Source organism: Lonchura striata, chromosome 5 (genome assembly GCF_050655825.1).
Source record: "Lonchura striata isolate lonStrDom1 chromosome 5, ASM5065582v1, whole genome shotgun sequence".
NCBI lineage: Eukaryota > Metazoa > Chordata > Aves > Passeriformes > Estrildidae > Lonchura > Lonchura striata.
The window spans coordinates 58214453-58228027 of record NC_140707.1 but is presented as its reverse complement, the minus strand read 5'-3'; the positions used below and the strand labels follow the sequence as shown (position 1 = coordinate 58228027).

General features: G+C 44.9%; 1 long non-coding RNA gene across 1 annotated transcript in view; it reads left to right on the top strand.

Annotated features, from left to right (window-relative positions):
- LOC110476416 (uncharacterized) overlaps positions 1-8961 on the top strand; it is a 31116-nt gene extending 22155 nt beyond the window's left edge. Inside the window, exon 3 of the long non-coding RNA XR_004148382.3 lies at positions 8409-8961. This is a non-coding gene — a long non-coding RNA (uncharacterized LOC110476416). The remainder of the gene's footprint in view (positions 1-8408) is intronic.
- Positions 8962-13575: the final 4614 nt, after the last annotated feature.

Here is a 13575-nt window from a genome sequence, read left to right as displayed (position 1 = left end):
ACAAAGCACCACAGGGTTTCTCTGGGCAGTCCAGCACATCCACACTTTGACCAGGCTTGAGGGGTGAAGTGTCCCAGCTGTGTAAGAGCTGACCTGGCTCCTGCTCCTGACAGTGAGGTGTGGGAGAAGGTGCCCAGGGGGCCCAACTGCACCCCTGGATGTCCTTCCAGCTGTGCTCTTAAGGGGCCCGTTTGAGCAGGACTGAGCTCACTTAGGAAGGGTCAGTGAGGCTCACGTGCTAAGAAGAGGAGGACAAGTAATTTGATAAATTTAAAATAGGACTGCGTGGAAGAATAGAAAAAAAAGCCATAATGTTTTTTTCCTCAGCAGCTGACAATGGAATTCTCAAAGTGTTAAACAAATGACACCTCAGGAAAGACAGTTATAATTTGCAAATACAAACTGACTCCTGGACAGAGGATCTAAGCTTCCCCATGTAACCAACAGCAAATAATAACTTCTCCTAAGCACCTCTCCTGACTCAGCTACCAATTTGCTTTATGAGACTGGATGAGTAACTTAATTTCCCTTTATTTTTACATATATCTAAGACCCTACTGAGCTTATGAATAAATGGATATCTTTATATACAGACATATATCCCCTACGTGTCCATTTAATACAGTTTAATATTTGAATTTTTAATGTAATAGGATTCAGTCCTTCATAATGAATAAAACACAGGGCTGTATCAGTGCTCAGTGTCCTTGCAGAACAGAGATGTCCTAATGCTTAATTCATATTTGCAGAATAAACTGAAGGCCAAGGCTTAAAGACACCAAAAGCTGAAAGCTTTGTTGAAGGTTTTATGTGAGGGGGCTTTGTGGTGGCCCAGCACCCCTTTGCATGGCTTCCCCCTGCCTGGAGGAGGGAGGGGGCTCTGCTGCTGAGCCTCTGTGAGAGCTGAGAGCTCTGGAGCAGCATTGTCAGCAGCTGAGAGTTTGGAGACAGGCTGAAAGTGGATGATCCACTGCATCAGAGTTCCCTCCTGCACCATAAAGTCCTCTTGCCACAGGCACACCAGTGGCTAACCCCACCTGTGGCTGACGGAAACAAGGCAAAACCCCTCCTGGTGAAGCTTGGCTGCACACTGAATTAGCTGTGGCCCTGGAGTGATGTTTAGAAGGAAACAGCAAATAGGAGTGTGCTTAATTAAAGTTGACAGTCATAATGGCACTGCCTGTAATAGTATCAGGAGATTATCAGTTACGGGCCAGTGCCACAGGCTGGGTGACGACCCTGCCAAGGTGTGACCCTTACACCTGCCCTGCCTGGCCTGATCTCAATATCTGCTTTTTAGTGCTGAACATTCCCTGTTGATAGGGAAGAGAAAACAGCTTTTTCCCTCCTCATCTCCATCTCCAGCTGCTCGCTGTACCATGCAAACACTGATTATTGAAGTTAGGGTTTATCCAGGTTAGGGTTTATCTAATTGATCACTAATACAATATCAAATAAATGAACAAAGGTTATAGGAAAGGGATTAGGTGGAAGAAGATGTAAAATGTGTTTTCCTCCTCTGACTAAAGGGTTGAGTGTTCTTATATTTACTTACTTAAGCTATATCCAGGTTAAAAAAATGGGGCAGTTTGGGACACCAGGAAGAAACTCAAATATGCCAGCTGGTGAGGCATAGTGAGGGATCTCAGTGAGAGGATACAGGGCATTTATCATCAATTTTATCTCTGCCAGTTTCTGCTGGTTCAGATGCACTTGCCACTTTTAATGCCTTCTGCAGACAGGAAGACCATGCTAGAGGAATGTAATTCAGTTTCCATCTGCAGTCTCCCTACTTCAACCACAAAGCTTCTGCACTATAGACTGGTTTTTAAATCAGTCTGCACACTCATTTGTAGCAGATCTTCCTTCCCTTTGCACAATCTGCACTGATAAATAGATGCTCCCAATTCCTGCTCAGAGATTCTTTCCCTAATGTAAGTGAATCCTCTCCCTGTACTCCTTGTGCATCAGAACATAACACACTGGAGGCAAAGAATCTTTAGAAAATGAAAGAAATCCCAGTGCTCAAAAAAGTCTGTCTTTGAGACATTGCTTCAGGGCCTCAGCTGCTGCATGCTGTAGTTTCCTCCTGAAGTTGGCACATACTCATGGGTCTGGATCCATAATTTTCTTCCAAGCAACCAGTGACATGTGTCAAACACCAATCTTCTGGCTTGGTAGAAAATTCAAATGCAACTACAGCTTTTACAGAAGGTGAGAGCAGCTCTCCTTCAATTTATTTTGTCTCTGCTCCTTTTTCTCAAAAAGCTCCAGGATCTTAATTACAGCAACACTTCCCAGTGGAATGAGAGCACTCTGATTGAGTAGGGTAACGAGGTGCATGAATTAACAGTGAAATTGACTCATGCCTCCAGTCAATACTTTGATATCTCATCTATTGAAGTAAGTACATTTTAACATTAATCCCAGGAGAATTTGGTATATGTGTGTGCACTGCAGTCAGAGGATCCAAACAGATGGGTTCAAACCCAGTCCAAGGAGCGTGGGAATTCAAGTGAGAAAGGAAATCAAGATATTGTCAAAAAAAGAGGTTCATAGCTTTCAATATGGGTTTTGCACTTCTTTGGAAATGTGACATAGTTCCTGTAAATGCATAGTTCCTGTAAATGCATAACTTTTGGGGGTTTTTGTGACATTCAGGGCTCCCAAATAAAATTACTAACATGGTAGAAAAAAGCATTAGAATAAGCTTCTTCCTGGCACAAAAGATAAATTACGTTATTTGGACATGAACTCATACATACACGAAAGGCAGAAAAAAAGTCTGTACTGGTGGAGATATTAGTGGCATGTATGTATATATTGACATATATTATAAAATAATCTAAAGAGTACTAGCAGATATATGGCACTCAAGAGATCCTTAAAGCTCACACCCCTCTTTTACATCCTCATCCAGATATAAGAATACATCTGCCTCTGACTTTGCTAAAGGTTCAGAAGGACAGGCTGTTCATACCACACACTGCTAGGTGGTTTCAACAGTGCAGTAGCTGCTGACAATACCTAAAATGCTGTAACTGAGACCATTTCTCAGCTCTCATCTCTGGGGACATGCTCTAACCCATTCCACCTCCCCCTCCTGAAGCATTAAGGAGGCAAACCCCAGAGCTCAAGGCAGAAAGGAGCTTTGGTTCTCACAGAAGAAAAGCAAGGTCAAGCAGGAGACCTTTAGAGGATCATACAGGAAAAGGAGCTTCTGGGCAGAGAAATTATTAAAAAGGGATTGGGAACTGTCAGTGAGAATCCTCTGTTCCTTGGTTTGGACTCACTGGTGCTGTGAGGAGAAGAGCACTGGTTATACTAGCAAAGCAGTGGGATATGCCAGAGAAATGCCAAATTCCATTCTCAGTTTCTCCCCAAAAAGGATCAACATGAAATTTAAAAAGCCATTTTTCTGTACATTCTGAATCATTATATTATTCAAATACAAAAGTAGCACATCATCAGTGCATTGATACCACACTTCTTTTCAACAGGTAAGGAACCTGGTGTTGAGAGGTTGATATAGCTTAAACCATACTTTTTAAAAATCAGCTTAAATTCTGTATGCCTCCATTTGAAGACTCTGTGGCCAGGACTTGTGATGCCTGATGCTACGTGGAGATAGCCACCAGTACAGAGAAGATGAGCAGGAGCCTCTATGGTGCAGCAATGCTGAGAGTTTTTCACTTTAGTTGGACTCCAAAAATTAGATTATCTATTTTCCCTAAATACATAGACAATAAGCCTCCCAGCATCTATCTTAGACACATTCCTGTGAGTTGGAATTATTTTAGAATGCTTTTCCCATGAGAATTTCAGCAGCTCAGAAGTGAAAAGTTGTTTAAAATCACTTAAAATACTCTGGGAAGGATTAAGTCACAGTCACAGCTGCTCATTCACATTCAGACCTCTGACCCTCTAGGGGTAATGCTGGCACATTAGCCAGAGTGTGATTCCCAAGGCCTGACAGAACTCCTGTGCCATGCAGACAATGTCAAGGTCCATGTTTTTATCCATCCCTGCAGCTGTGTTAATTTGGTGAGGTGACTTTGCTGGGTGAGAGTGAGACCTAATTTGTGGCAGACCTGGAATATTGGTTAATGTGGGAAATTCGAGTGTTTCAGACAAGCTGCCAGTCACTCAGGTCTCTTCAAAGCCATGGCAGGGTCACTGCCCTCTGCTCTGGATGTGGCTGAGCAACTCTCAGGAAGTTCCTAATGAGCTCATGCTTAAGGCGCTGAGTTTTATGCTTTGCTTGAGCATTCCAGGTCCCACTTCTTAAGGTCAGAAGTGGGTCACCAGCTATACAGTGCAAAGCATTACTTTATGGTCCCCTGAGAGCACAGCCTGATGGTTGTACCCTTCACCCACACCCTTCCACATCCAATCTGGAACAGTAGAACAGTCCCCTGAGGTCTGCCACAAGCAAGTTCCTAATGGGATCTGTGCTGTGGGGGATGGGACAGCATGGTGATTCCTGGCACCAGGGCATGGCAAACTGGGGCAGGAGCAGAGCACTCACCACTCGTGCTAGTGGAGATGTGCTGCACCTTTTCCAGGGAGGCCACAGGGCAGCCAGTGCCATCAGCCATGCCCAAAGCAGGCAGCTTGCTCCTGCTGGCTGATGAGTGATGCAGCCCGTGGGAGCCTGCCAAGAGGCTCCGTGGCTGGATCTGCCTTGCAGGCAGCGTGGGAGGCAGGACCTGGCAGGGAGCGGTGAGAGGCAGGCAGCCTGGGGCTCCAGCTCTGCACATGCCCTGGGTGTGCCACCTGTGGCGGGGCCAGCTGTCCTTCTGCTCTGATGTGCAAAGGGACAATGCCGCAAGCACAAGAGTGCAGAGACTGCTGCTCTGAGGTTGGGAGTTGTTTCTTTGGTCTTTCTGGCTGCTGGCTTTGGGGTGGAGGAAAAAGAGGACTGTCATCCTGGATGGATGCCTTGGCCCCAGAGCCCATAATCTTTCCAGAGCTGGTGCTGTGGTGAAGTGGCAAACTGCTGGTGCCAGGCCCAGCTGTGTGCTGCCATGTGCACAGGGCACCGTGTGACTGAAGCCATTACACCCACAGCTCACCAGCGACTGCTCCGCCTTTTCATAAACCAGATGACAATAAAGCAGGAATCCCTTTAGTTTGGACTTAAAGATTTGGACTTCTCCCAGCTTTAGGCCAGACATGGAAGAGAGGAATAGGTCACAGAGGGAAGCTGCCCTCACAGCCAATTCCAAAATGTTCCCAGACTGGCAAGCATCGATGTTATGTAGATTTTCAATCCAGACACGGGCAGCTTTGTAAAAGACAGTGTGCCCTTGAGATTTCCATGTACCCACATCAGTCCTACAGTGCTCCCTCATGTCCTTGCAAAACCAAAAGGCCCCTGAGAAACATGGACGTCTTCCTGCTAGAACTGGGTGTTGAACACTGTGCTGCAGCTCCAGGGGAAGGCAGGGCTGCTTCAATGCCTGCTCTGGGGGCTTGTGTGGGTACCCCCAGACACAACCTCCCAGTGGTTCCATCCCCATCAACTGCATCCAACAGGGATTTGCTGCTGCCAGCTTCTTCCTTCACCTCGTGGAAGCACAGTGTGATCATCACACGGCCAGTAAGTGCTGCTTACCTCCCTTGCTCTCCCAGGTTTGTAAGGTGTCAGGTGCTTTCTCCACACACGTGGCTTGAGCCATCTAATGCTCACACTCAGACTTGCAGTGCCCTGCTGATGTGGACCCTTCACACTGCTCCACAGCACTGTGCTGCTGGGAGCACCCCTTCCCCTCACGCTGTGTGCTTCCCCAAGTGACCCAAGGGCTGCCCTGTCTAATTTTTTCTATTAAAAGGATCTGAGCCCATGTTACTGTATCTTCGTCCACACTAAGATACTGAAGCTGTCAGCACAGGGAGCTGTGGGTGCTCAGAGCCCTGCAGAGGGCAGGGACACTCCCGTTAGTGGCTGGGAGTTTGGGTCCCTGCTTCCCAGGGTTTTCAGGGCTGCTTGATGAGACCATGAGACATCCAGCCAGTATGAGCATATGGGTGGCAAATTTTGCAGGAGATCATGGGCATGCAGCAACATAGATGTGACTGCTGTTTGCTCAGAGGCACTGCTGGGATGCCCATGCAATCCTCCTCTCACAGATGTTCCCCTTCTTTCCCTGTTGCTGCAATTGGTGCCTTCATAAGATCAGCTGTCAGAGAGGGTGAGGGGCTGAATAACTCCTTTTCATTTATGTGGATGGAAAGAGGAGTGTCTAGCTGCTTATACCACCCCTGGTTTGGAGAGGCTAAGGAGTATGATGGTTAGGGCTTAAGGATTCAAGGTTCAGGATTAGGCAGAACAATTAAATGTGTCCTGGAGCAGTAACTTTTAAAAAAAATATGTATGATCTCTAAACTGGTTTGGGCAAGCCATGCCTATTGAGGATAAACCCCCTGCCAGCATTAAATGGAGCACTTTTGACTTGATTTGAAACCAGAATCAAAAATAGCAATCAGAATAACTTGACAGTCCTTCAGAAGGACAGTAGAAGTCATCTTCTATGGAAAGTAGTGCTCCAGAACACAAGCTGCCACTGTCTCATCCCTCAAAGGGGGCACAAAAGAAAGCCTGATCTCTTTTCAAGTGTGTAATAATTTCTTGCTAATCAAAAGGTCAGGCAAAAATATATTTTACAGGAAAATTCTGCATGAAGGTGACTATTAAAAGCATAGAGTTATGTCCACTCTGTGCCTCATTTGTAGTGTCAGATCTCAGGTTCTGCAATACAGATGACAGTTAATTTTCAAGGAAAGGGAAATTATTAAAATCATGACAGGTAGGAGATATTCACTGATTGCTTTTAGTATCATGAAGGAATAAATTTGGAAAAAAGTCTGCTGAACAGATTTAAGAGTCCATATCCTCAAATGCCTACAGTGTGCTGATATAAAGGGGAGAGACAGGTTTTACCAAGGATGGACTCCCAGGTCCAGATCTTGTGGCTGGACCTTGGCCTCTAGGTTATTCTTCCTCTTCAAAGCCTCTTGCTCAGGCCCACTTGCTCCAACACTGCTGACCTTTCTCTTCCTCAAGCAGAGCAGCAGGTCACCCTAGGATTGCAACCAGGCACACCACACTTTCTGGTGTAATGTAGATCAGACAGACACACCCCACTGAATCACAAATTCATAGATTAGTTTGGGTTGGAAGATCATCTAGTACAACTTATTTGCAATGAGCACAAACATCTTCAACCACATCAGGTTGCTCAGAGTTCCATTTAACCTGACCTTGAATATTCCAGGGCTGGAGCATCTCCCAGCTCTCTTGGCAACTTGTGCACTGTTTCACTATCCTCATTGTAAAAAACGTCTTCACTATATCTAAATCTCAGACCTAACTTCTTTTAGTTTAAACACATTCTCCTTTGTCCTGTTGCAACTGACCCTTCAAAAAGTCTGTCCCCATCTTTCTTATAACCCCCTTCAATTACTGAAAGGTCTCCCTGGAGTCTTCTCTTCTCCAGGCTGAACAACTCTGACTCTCTCAGTCTTTCTGCACAGGAGAGGTATCCACCTCTCTGATCACCTCTGTGCCTCCTCTGGACTCTCCCCAGCAGGTCCCTGCCTTTCCTGTGCTGGGGACACAGTGCTCCAGAGCAAAGCTTTGGATGCAGCCCAAGATACAGCTGGTTTTCTGGCCTGATTCTTCTAAACTTCTTTCTTCCACTCCTCCAGACTGAAAAATACAGAATCTGAAGAACCTTCAACATATTCTACAATTCTCTTCTGTGCACTAAGTAATTCCTTAACTTATTTAACTCACTATTGCTGTTATTTTTCCAGAGAATATTCGATTTCAGGGTTTGTCTGTCTCAACCCTTTGTCAACAATGACCAGAGGCTGGATGAACAGAGGTTTTAATTTCTGACAGTCAGTCCCACTTTCTCATGTAATGTGATATTTTACTGTATTGGGGTTTCAGTGCTTCAGGGAAATACTTTCAGTAAGAAACCATTGACATTTCAGAAGAGAATTATTCTTTCTTTGCATTTGACATATAAACATGATTTCCTTTAAAGAGGACAGCAGACATCCATGCAAGATATGTGAACTATACAGAGTAAGAACAAAGTCTCAACAGCTATGTTATCCTTATGTGTTTTAATGCAACACTGGTAAGTAAAAGTGTGTTGGTTTCATTAGATTTATAAAATGGCTGTAACATAGAATCATTTTTGGGATGGTGAAGGAGATACACACTCCTTTTGATGAGGTTGCTCTTGTTCATATCAGCATATATCTGTATAAGATCTTCATTTGTGAAAGAGAAGATCAAAGGAGCCTTTGTAAATACTTTGATTTACAATATTATTGTATTTTATTATTTTATTTTCTTGTGTTTTAATTTTTTTTCATTTTATTCTTTTTAAAAGATGCAGCCCTCATGAAAAGCAGAGATGACCAGCCACTCTCCAGTCCATGCTGGGCCAGGTCACTTAGCTCACCCTGGGCAAGCAGCCAGCTCTGTCCCATAGCATCATTTTCTTTCTCTCCTTCAAAAATTAAAATATAGAATGAATTTACCTCACATGAAATTTAAAATCTTTGAGCAGCCTGAGTGGTCATTTCTAAAATATCTCAAGTCTCACACTAAACAGTAATTTCAGTTGTTACTTAAACCTGTGTGGAAAATTAAAAAATGTGCTGAGCAAATCCTAAAGCTTTTGAAACTTGGAAGAAAAGAGTTTTCCTAGTCTCCCAGCTGGTAGATCATTGCTGGATTGCAGTGCTTGCTGCAGTGCTGCAGATGCCTCTTGGCCACAAGGCACCTGGGATCTGTGCCTGGGCTTCAGCCTTTGGAAAGCACGCACTGAAACCCATAAAATTCCAAGGAGAAAGCCACTCTAAAACCCCCACGAGAGTGGATTATGTGAGTGGCCAGCTCCCAGTGCTGCACTGGAGCTCGGGCAGGCTGCAAGTGAAGGGCCGGGTGCAGGCAGGGTCCAGCCAGGCTGCCCCTGCCCAGCTCTGACCCCAGGACTGTCCATGGCAGTGACAGTGACAGTGACAGTGACACATTTCAGGGAATACCTGGGCTGCTCTGGCTGAAGGGGACATGGGAGGGACTTATTGCACATTGGAGACAGGGAATACAGGACAAATGGATGGGTAACTAACTTCTGCTGGAGCTGCAGGTGCAACACTTTCTTACTGCTTTGCTCCTAGCCCCCAGTAACATACAGCATTTTCCTCTCAGGTAACTCAGTGCCCTCCCAAAGGGGTTCTAATGGCAAGATTACTTTGAATATCTTATTAGCCACTATTTTCAAAGAAGCAGCCTGTGGTAAGGCACCCACCTATCAAAACTTACGGGGGATAGATTTATCAAACAGTAGCAGTTGGTAATGCAAGCACCTAAATTTCCTGTCTGTGTCTTGACAAAGTTGCAGATTGAGTCATGCTTCCTGACACATTAATGAACAGGTTCTGTGTGTGGGAAAAGGGGAATAGGTGATGTTTGTTCCTGCAGAGGAAAACTAGAGAAGGACCTTGGAGTCCACAGAATTTTCCAAGCCTGTTCCTCTTTGCTTATTTAAGAGCTTTATTTTTTTAATAAATAAAAGCAAGTTTATGGAGACAGGAAGACAATAAAAGGCAGTGTCATTTCCTAGCTTGTTAGTGCTAGATAAAGGTGACAGCCTGAACAAAATCATCCTTGTCCTTGTAATTTTCCTTGTTTGATTGCTTACAAATAAACCAGTTTAATAAAGGCTCTGAGATACAAATGCCACATGGCCATATTGACAGGAGTGAGGGAAAAGAAAACACAATAATCATGTTAGTTCTATCCCTCAGATTAATTACCTAGATAAAATACACATTTACCTCATTCTAGACAGAAAAATGTAATTTACCAGCCAGTGATTTAGGCAGGCACCCTGCTGTTAAAAGCCAGACTGGCTTATCCTGACTAGGAGGAAAAGATGATCTCCAAGCCTTGTGAAGGACAGGCCTCTCCTCCCTCTGCAGCCACTGCAGCCAGGCTTGTGCCTGCTCCTCCTTCAGCTCCAGACAGGAGTGGCTTTAGGACACAGGGGATCCATTTTAATCCCTCTTCAGTGTGTTCCTTAGGACTCAGCATGCCTGCATCTAAGTCCACCACTGGGGAGGTTTTATCCCCTGGTTTCACTGTAACCCAGGACACTGAAGGTGCAGTGGAGGTCGCAGCTGGAGGATGCAGCCTGGACCCTGCACCAGCATCCTGCCCCTGCTGCCCCATCTGCCCCTCAGGACACCTCAACCTAAACACAAACCTGGGGCTTATCTTGCCAGAACCTGCAACAGGTTAAAACAAGATCTGCCTATTCTCTGACAAATTGTAGTTTTCAGGCCTTAAAAAAATCATTGAATTAATATTATACCACCTCAGTAGGGGAAAACTGACAGAGCCAAGCCCTAACCTCAGCTCAGATGAAATTGTATGACAGCAAATTTCTTTCCTAATATCCCTGTATTAGTCACTGAAATCAAGGCAACACTTGCCAGAACTTTTCATGGTCAAGCACTGAAAAATAATTTTTCATTAATATAAGCTCTTATTGCAGGGAATACCTCAACTTGGATTTAAGCCAGTAAGGCCAAAATCTTGAAGAATTCCTATGTAGGCACTCAGAAGGTGCTTTGAAATATCTGGAGCACGAAGTAAAGAGCAGCCTTCCTGAGGGAGAACATGCAGAGGAAGCTGTTGCTTAGAAGCACCTTGGGCTTCAACAGCTCCCATACTTGAGGTCACTGGCTCTCAAGGTTAGAGCAGGTCCTTGGTTGGTCTGGCTGCTGTGATGGCTCAGGGGTTTCCTCTTTCCAGAGCCAAGGTGGATGGAAACTCAGTTTCCACAGGTCAACAAGGATGCTGCAAACAGTGTCCTCCTTGCTTTTCTTCACAGAGTCCAGGGGGAAAACCTACCATGCTGCTGCTGACCTGAGCCCATCATTGAGGCAAAATGGAGCACTCTGTCCCCCTGGCACGAGGGAGGAGGTTGGAGTATTGTGGAGCCTTGCAGCTAAAGGCAAGGTAACTTGGGAGTAAAACGAGAGGAAAATGGTAAGACTTAAAACCAGATTATTTTATCTAAATTCCAGAGGTCAGAGAAAGCACCAGTTTCTTGAAACTACCTGAGTTATCCAAGTGGAAATTGAGGCAAAGAAACTTAGAGCTGCTGGAGCACAGTGGTGTTGAGAGCTGGTCCTGACCATCCCAGAAACTTCCTTTGTGTCACAGCCAAGGTTTTTTCAGCCTCCTCCCTGCCATTCAGCTCTGGGTCTAAGTTTTATCCTAGGAAAATGATTCATAGAACTGCATTTCAACATCACATGCTAAGCTTTTTTGGAAACAACCTGAGTGGTATTTGGTTCAACATCTTCTCTCCCCAAAACATCAATGTTCCAGGTAAAAATAATAGTAAATAAATAGAGTATCAGCTGTAAGAATGGATGAGGTGGATGTTTCTGGGTGGGTGCCCCCTCTCATCCCACTGCCCCCACCCTGCTGGCGGTGGGCAGAGCCAGGGCAGGGCTGCCCTTGCCTGGAGGGGCTGAGAGGGGCCCCAGGCAGGAGGACATGGCCCCACAGGGCAGCAGCTGTACTGTTCTCTTTCATTAAGGTCTTTTGTTGCATAATTGATATCTGTGTGAACTCTTGGGAAGCAGCAGGTGCAGGTAGTTCAAACCAGTACTTTCAATAACCTTGGATTAATGATAAATAGTCATGTATAGCTGATACAGGTGATCCCACTGCTCAGCTTTATGCCTCTGGAAAGGTCTGTTCTGGCTGCAAAGCCAGGCCCCCAGTCCTTAGACAGCCTTTTCTCCCTCCCTGATCCTCACAGGCAGACACAGGATTTTTGGCCTGTAAACAACCCCCAACTGTGTCTGGCTTGGTGGCAGAGGCAGCATCACTCCCACCTTCTCTGCAGACAACCCTGCTTCTGTGTTGGCTTGGAAGGAGAATTTTGGACAACTTCCCCTATTGCTCTCCTGCAAAAATGCCATATGCAGTGAGACACCCCAGGCAAGGTGAGGTGTTATGGACACACACACCAGGGATGAACCAGGTGTGTCCTGGTCCTTGATGCTCTATTGCCTGGCACGAGGCAGATGTTCCCTCCCGTGACTGCAGATGGGGTCACTTGCAGGGTATGGCAGCAGCCTGGGAAAACCAGGCTCCATGGGGCCAGGGCCATGGGGCTGCAGCCCACAGTGCCTCCCACCACCCCTGAATAAAGGGGCACACACAACTCTGCAAAGGCAAACCATGTGCTGCTTTTGGGAAGCAAGGGCTACCAAAGTTTGTACGCCAAAATTTTGTGGCCAGCTGAGTGTCCTACTGAGGTCAAAGTCATGGTTCACTAGGTTCACTAGGGCCCAGAAGAATTGAGGCTTTGCAAAAAAAAAAACCAAACACTAACCTTCAGGTGCATAAATATGTTTTTAGGAGATTCCACTTGGGAAAGTATCAATCTGCATATCCACTTGGCAATTCAAGCTAAGCTAGCTTTATTCCAGAGGGAAGCCTTTAGCATCAGCATGAACAGCTGGGGAAATACCAATTTCTGCTCTTTGTTTCATCTGCTGCAGCTGTGCAGCCTCCCCAGTTGTTGCAGCAGGAGGGAAACTGGAAGGACTGCAGTGGAGATGGGGCATTCATGGGCAGGGATGTTGTCTAGCAACTAACCACCTGTTTGGGAAGAAAAATGGCATTCCCATCTCATTCAGAGCAGAATGTTTTTTTCTAATTACAAATTAACCACTAATTGTGAATCATGTTTTCTTTTGACTAAAAATATCAACACAAATGCTTTCAATAAGCTTCTTGATTTTTTTAAAATACAGCAATTTAGGACAGTTATTGCTTGAATTTGCCTATGCAGGCTATATCCATTCCAGGTTACAGCAAGACACTAATGTTAAGGTGATATTTTTTTATAAGCTAACGAGAAAACATGTCAAGTATATTAGCACTAAACTGTAGAAAGTGCTGTCTTTGATAATGTTTCTTTTTACTATGAATGCCAAAACAGACGCCTTTTGTGGGGAAAAAAATCAATATTCACTCTATCCTATTCCACTAAGTTCAGATCTTCCCTGCATCCTATCAGTTTTTTGCTGCAGTTGATTAATTTTAGCATTGCTAACTTCAGCAAATAAGAGCATCCATTTCTTATCACAGACCTTTACCAAAAACACATGCTTGATTTTGCAGAACAGCTGGAGCCCATCTCTTTGCTGCTACAGAACTCAGATTTTAGCTTATTTGTGTCCTTCTCCAGTTTCTCCTCAAAGAATGTCGACTCAAAATACTTTTCTTTGGTAATTTGCCTGATTTGAACATGCAAACATGAAAACCTGCACATGCAACGTCTCCCTGAATGAAAGCTAAAGATCAGCATAGGAAAGGTCAATTCTAGACAAAACACTCATCCATGATCCTGATTCCTGACTAGAAAAGTCCAAGTAATGGCACAAAAAGACTATTGCTTCTCTTTTATTATCTTTTACTCTCTCACGGGAAGTCTCTTCTGTGGTATTTGACCTGTCAGACTT